The sequence below is a fragment of the Mus caroli genome, chromosome 4 (genome assembly GCF_900094665.2).
Source record: "Mus caroli chromosome 4, CAROLI_EIJ_v1.1, whole genome shotgun sequence".
NCBI classification, from domain to species: domain Eukaryota; kingdom Metazoa; phylum Chordata; class Mammalia; order Rodentia; family Muridae; genus Mus; species Mus caroli.
The window spans coordinates 130,336,302-130,342,867 of NC_034573.1; the positions used below are offsets into that span (position 1 = coordinate 130,336,302).

The following is a 6,566-nucleotide window of genomic DNA, read 5'->3' on the forward strand; positions in this document are numbered from 1 at the left end:
AAAAAAAAAAAAAAAAGAAAGAAAATGGATAGATAATAGGTATAATAATGGATTAATGGATGATGAATGGAAAGATTGATAAATGGAAAATATATGGATGGTAGCTGAAGATATAGACTGACGGATGGATGGCAAATAGGTTGGTAGAAACGGGTGGAGACGGGCTAGAGAGTTAAGAGCACTGGTCTTCTTTTCCAGAGGACCTCTGTTCAATTCCCAGCACCCCCACAGTGGCTCACAACTCTCCGTTAGCTACATCTCCAGGGGATCCTATGCCCTCAACACAGACATACATGCAGGCAAAACACCGATGTATACAAAATAAAAATAAACAAATCATTTAAAATATTTTTTAAAAAAAGAAATGGGTGGAGAGAAGTTGGATAAATGGACAGATAGACAGATGGAAGGATGGTGACCTAAGTACAACTGAGAACAGAGAGGAAACAGACTAGCCGCTCCCCCCTGCACCCCACCCCGGGGAGAGGAGGAGGAAGGTAGATGCGGTTTCCTTGCTTACTGGAAAATCCCCTGGCAGGGCTTCAAGAGAAGGCAGAGAGGAGTGTGTTGACATTTTTAGGAACAAGGAAATAAGGTGTGTGGAGGGATGAGCCACCTTGAGAAGGCTGAGTGACAGCAATGGCAGAAAGGACCCCACAATCCTTTCCCCAATACCTCCACACCAGGACATCGCACCAACCTTAAGCTCCTGACTCCAGATGGGGCTGGGAGGGTAAGCAGCCATAAACTGTACTCAGCAAAGTGAGCTCCCTGCCCTGTGGCTGCAGGGCGGAGCCTGGGAACAGAGCTGTGGATTTGGTCACAGTCACCTCTTCTTTACCCAGAAGCTGTCAGACCCTGGAGTGGTGGACATGCCGGCAGCCCAGAGCTTGCCAGGCTCGCTCACTTACGATCTCATGTGACCCACAAGCCCTCCCACCGACCCAAGCAGTTTTGGCTCAAGCCAACCAGATTCTGGGGCAAGATAGAGTGAAGAGTTATGCCCTCCCTGCTGGGAGCAGTTTCTCGTTGGTGAGACAAGACTCACAGCAGGGCATCGAGACACCAGACCCAGTGTTCTAGTTGCCAGAACAGTTTTAAGAAATGAAGGGCTGGGCGCTGCTTGCCTGGCAAGCAGGCAATCCTGGGTTTGGTCTTCAGCAGGTTTATAAGGCAGACACCGGGGTGCATGCCTGTGACCCAGCACTTGGGAGGAAGAAGCAGGAGAACCAGGAGTTCAAGGTCACCCTTCAGTAAACAACAAGTTGGGGCTACATGAGACCCTGGGGCAGGGGGAGAAAAGGAGAATGAAGATGGAGGGTGTGACTTCCCAACCCTTAGAGACAGCCATCCTGTGGCATAAATGAAATATGTCACTGTGGTCCAAGGTGGTACCGGGAGGTGTCCTGCCAGGCTGGAACTTGTCCGTTTGTAAGAAAGAAGGGAAGGGTATTGGATCACGTCTATGCACCAAGTGTAGAGACACACTGGGAGAATGCATACCCTCACCAGCTCTGGAAGCCCACAGGATCAGGCAGGTGACTCACCCAGGGAAGGCACAGAGCTGGGATCGGAACCCCAGCCTGACCCCTGAGCCCCACTGATAGATAGGACCTTCACCATGGGGCTGCTCCTCCCCAAGATGAGCACTCAGTGTCCGGGGTTTATCCTAAAAGGTGCAGGCTTGTGTGACCACCACTCCAGTCTCCCTCAGTCCCCTCCCACCAGAGGCCACAGATTCCTACTTCCTTCCTGGCCACTGTGGCTATGCTGGCCTGGGACAGAGGCAGAGCGGCAGGAAGCCACTGGGCCCCTGGAGACCTCAGGGTCAGAGCTCTTAGAATTGATAGAAACCAATGTGCTCCTTTCTCAGAAGGGGAAACTGAGGCCCCGGGAGGACTAGGGTTCCCTCGAGATCACAAAGGAAGGAAGGACAGTGCTGGCACAGAGCAGAGGTGGTGGCCTGTTGGCTCCAGGCCCCATGGCTCTGAAAACCAGGTCCACTGCATCCTCTTTTTATCAGATTGAAGGGATGCTTATCAGCTAACTGGCTCAGGGGAAGAGCTGGGGTAGGGAGGGATGTGGGGGATGGGCAGGGTAGCTGGTCTGTCTGAACCCCGGCTCCCTCCTCGGCTGGCCACTGCCTGGTGAACTGAGTCAGGAGCACGGAGCTTTCACCATCCACACCCAGTTCCCAGTGTCGTCCCACGCCGGAGGAACCTGGGAGTGGGGGTTCCCTCAGCCAGAAGTGGGGACTGAAGGGAGGTACAAGGGCAGGCGCGACACCAGCACAGCTCCTGGGACTTGTTCCCTGGAGTCTGGTTTTCAGGAAACCAGACTCCATTTTTCACATTTTTGTCAGATCTGGTGGCAAACCTGTCTTTACCCACTGAGCCCCCTTGCAAGCTCTCCAAAACCTGCTTCCTGCTCAGCTCCTGAGAGCCCTGGAGACCTCTGCTCTGCTCCCCGGAGAGCTTGCATTCCATTCCAGGCAGGGTACCCACTTCAGGGGACCTGTTTGGAACTCTTGCTCCCACCTACTGGCCCCGTGAGCTTGACTGAGTTCAGCCTCAGCTTCCCCTCCCCCACCCCACCCCCACCCCCCCACCCCCCCACCCCCACATCGCACAACCTGTGATCCTGCATCGAAAAGGGGCAATATCAAGAATCTCACAGCCCAGCTAAAGAGATGGCTCAGCGGATGAGGGTACCTCCCTCCTCATGTGCGCCAAAGCTCACGTTTCTCACCCCCTACCCACGCACACCAAGTAAAAAGAAATGTAACGAGAAATGCTCAAGATTGCCTCAGTCATGAGGGTTAAAGGTCAAGGACCCTCACAGTCAAGGAAGGGCCCCGCAGACCTTGGGTGAGCAGCTGCCTGTACTGTGTGGAGGTTTGGCCCTTCTCGGGTTGTGTTGTTACCATGAGGGAGAAGGGAGCTGCTGTTGTGGAGACAGGGTCTCACACTGTAGTTCAGGATGGTCTCAAACTCACAGCAATCCTCCTGCCTCAGTCTCCTGAGTGCTGGGATCACAGGTACAAGGCACCACACCAGCATTTTGGTTTTCAGTTTTGTTTTGTTTTTTGTTTTTTGAGACAGGGTTTCTCTGTGTAGCCCTGGCTGTCCTAGAACTCACTCTGTAGACCAGGCTGGCCTCGAACTGGGAGATCCATTTGCCTCTGCCTCCCGAGTGCTGAGGTTAAAGGAGCATGTCACCAGCTCCCAGCTTCAGCCCTGTGTTTTAAAATACGCCAGCCGTGACTAGTTAGAGCCCTCTGGGAGATGGGGCTGTCAGCAGAGCTCTGTGTGGCTTACGCTCTGCGCATGGCGGTGCCCAGGAAGCGGATTCTCTGCCACAGAAGTGTGGCAGCCATTATAGCACCGTCACGAGGAGTGCGGAATAGCAGACTCCTCTTATGATCTCCTCCCCATGACTGTCCTCCACACTGAGTGGGGACGTCTTTTTTCTTGATGACAGGGATACAGAAGGGCCACCTTCTCAAACCCCCAAAGTCCTCAGCTCTTGGGGGACAGAGGCAGGTGGGTGAAGGCCACAAGCTGGGCCTCAGTGTACAAGGCAACCCCACCTCTGTCACTTCTACCAGACTCTCCAGGGTCCTCCAGACCAAAACCTGTAAAGATGAGGAGGTCTTCTCCCAGGGAAGGGAGAGACCCTTGAATCCTTGCTGTCTCATAGCCATGTGGCCTCAGGCAGGATGCCTGACCTCTCTAGGCCTCGGCCCCATAACTACAGGGTCAGTCACCACCACGGGGGTGGTTGTTCCCGCCCTGTCCAGTTAGCCAGGCTGTTGTGAGTGCCCTAGGGGGCCAGTAACATAGATAACTTTGTAAACTGTCAAGTACCTTGGTGAGACGCTGCCTCATTGATCACCAGAGTCCCTCCACAGAAAGCAAGAGGAGGCAGGGGACACAGTCATAATGGGAAAGAAGAAGCCGACTTAGGATCGAGGCTCCTCTTGTCCTCTGCCACGCCCACCCTGCCTCCTCCTTAAACCCCAGCTCCCCTTTTCTCGATCCATGAGAGCTTCAGGAAGCTACTTCGCCCCTCTAGGCCTGTGATCAGAATAGCACGGACTCACTGGGGTTACTGAAAGATTAAGCTCGTCACACTGGCACTGCACTGTACTAGCCAAATGAAAGCATGAAACAGGGGCCCAGTTGAGTTCATTATGTTATCATTGGCCAGATGTTGACCAAACAATGAAATAGATCCTTTGAAACCAGTGAGCCGTCCATCACCAGAGGTAGTCAAGCTATGGCTAAATAGCAACCTGTCAGAGACGCAGGGCAAGACTGCCTAGTGACCTTTAAAATGCCACCCAACCACAAGCGGGTACAATCTCTGCCAAGGAAGCTGTATAAACTGTAGTCCCTCCCTTTAGATGTGAAAGGCAGGGATGGGAAGGGACAGGACTGGCAGAGGAGGCCACCAGGGTAAGAACACGGGAGAAACAAGCAGGTAGCCATGGAGCAGCAAGGAAGACCGAGAGAGGATTCACTAGTGTCCAGCCACTGTGCCACCTCAGCATTCTCCGGGGGTTCAGAGCCTCAATTTTCCAACAATAACCATGTTCTGAAGCCACAGAAACCCTTCTCAACCTCCGTAAGCCTAAAAATAGGGTAGGGACCTCCCACCACACACCTGTGCTCCTGGATCCCTCCATGTCCCTCCTCCCACATCGTCCTCATTAGCCCCCAAGGATCAGGGTCCCCACTGAGGAACCATCACTAAGGTTCTTTCTGAGACCCACCCCCAGGCACCTCCAAGCCTCCCTGTCACCTCAGGGAGAGCCGGGAACCCCAGAGCCCAAAGGTGTCAACGCAGGAGACCCTCACTACCTCCATCACATTCAAAGAACCTCTTCCAATTCTGCAAAGAACGAAGAGGGCTTAACTGGGAGCGACTGACCGACCTGGATTGCACACAGTCCAACTGTGGTCCTCAGGGGAGAAGATGCCAGTGACCGGGGCAGGCGTCACCAGCGGGCAAGCATCTGGTGGGGAAGCTGCTGGTGGACTGAGCAGGAGCCTCAGGTCTGACACACTCAGGCTCCTGAGCCAGGCCTGGCTGGGCTTGCTGACAACCCAGCTGTATGAGTCATTAACCCGCCAGACCTGCTGGGCCGGTGCATTGGACATGGAGGCGGGCAGAGGGTGAAGGCGGAAGACTGGAGGACTGGAGGGGGCCCTGGCCTCTACCACCAGGAAGGGTTAGGCTGAGTCAATCCCAACCTGGCTGGGCATATATCCCTCAGCCCAGCCCGGGAGGCCCAGGGAGTTAGCCAGGGTAGAAAGAAGGGAGAAAAAAAAAAAAAAAAAGATGGGTTTTCAAGGAGTGCTGAGCCCAGGGTTAAGCTCTGTCTGCTGTCCCCTGGTAGGATGGGGCTCAAGACAGGACTCCGGGATGGGTGGGGCCCTATATGATCTAGATCCTTTAACCAGGGAAGATGGGAAAGGGCAGGAGGAAAGATCCTTTCCAGGACAGCTGAGTGACAGCTGTGTGGCCTGAGACAAGCGGTCTGGTCTCTCTGAGTCTCAGTTATCTGCTTGTTAAACTGCAGGCATAATAATAGCCTCTGAATGATAGCATTAGGAACGGGGTCACCATCACGGGCTTCTGGCTCCTAGGGACAGCAGCTCAGGTCACCGAGTATGTCTTTGGTGATGCAGGATAGGGGAATGGCTTTGCCAAAGTCATCTTCCTCCTCGCTGTCAGTGTGGATGAGCACAGATTTGACCAACACCTCGCTTGCTCCTCAAGAACACAGGCATCTGAACATCAGAAAAGTCCACTGGCTCTGCCTACTCCTTGAGCCCCAGGAAAGCCCAGCTGGAGACACAAAGGTAGCCCCGCCCTCTCGCACCAAATCCATGCAGATCCATGGTGGTGAGCATGACGGAGCTCATAGTAAAAGACCAAAGCAGTTCTGTGTTCTCGCCTGAGAGAGCCTCCAGAGCCTGAGGTGGTAGACAGGGACAGGCAGCTGCAATCCTAGGGCTACCTCTGGCCTGCCCTTGCTTGCCTAAATCAAGTACGCATGTAGCTGAATGTGATCACTTGTCATCGCAGCCCTGGGGACACCGAGGCAGGAAGATCTCTGGGAGCCAGAAGCCAGCCCCAGGCTGCATGGTAAGTTCCACTTGTGGAGACGCTGTCACTAAAACTCAAAGCGAATAGAAAAACGTGCATTCGATCCTCCTCCTCTCTTTCCAGTTGTTCTGTAGACACCGAAGCCTAGCTGAGTCCTGACAGAGACTGAAGTCCCCAGTAGCCCCAGGGGGTTACACTGGCCTGTTAGGAAGAAAACCTGACAATGGTGACTCCGATGTTGGTGACGATAGTGGTAGTGGTGATGATGGTGATGATGATAATGGTGATGATGATAATGGTGATGGTGGTGGTGATGGTGGTGATGATGGTGGTGGTGGTGGTGATGGTGGTGGTGATGGTAGTGATGGTGGTGATGGTGGTGGTGATGGTGGTGATGATGGTGGTGGTGGTGGTGATGGTGGTGGTGATGGTGATGGTGATGGTGGTGGTGG

General features: G+C 53.9%; 1 protein-coding gene across 2 annotated transcripts in view; it reads right to left on the bottom strand.

Annotated features, from left to right (window-relative positions):
- Arhgef10l (Rho guanine nucleotide exchange factor 10 like) overlaps positions 1 to 5,086 on the bottom strand; it is a 151,786-nt gene extending 146,700 nt beyond the window's left edge. The window contains exon 1 of one of the 2 annotated variants that reach the window (XM_021159514.2): positions 4,937 to 5,086. The gene's annotated coding sequence lies outside the window, so the exon portion shown is untranslated. The remainder of the gene's footprint in view (positions 1 to 4,936) is intronic. The other variant, XM_029475993.1, reaches the window with a different exon arrangement.
- Positions 5,087 to 6,566: the final 1,480 nt, after the last annotated feature.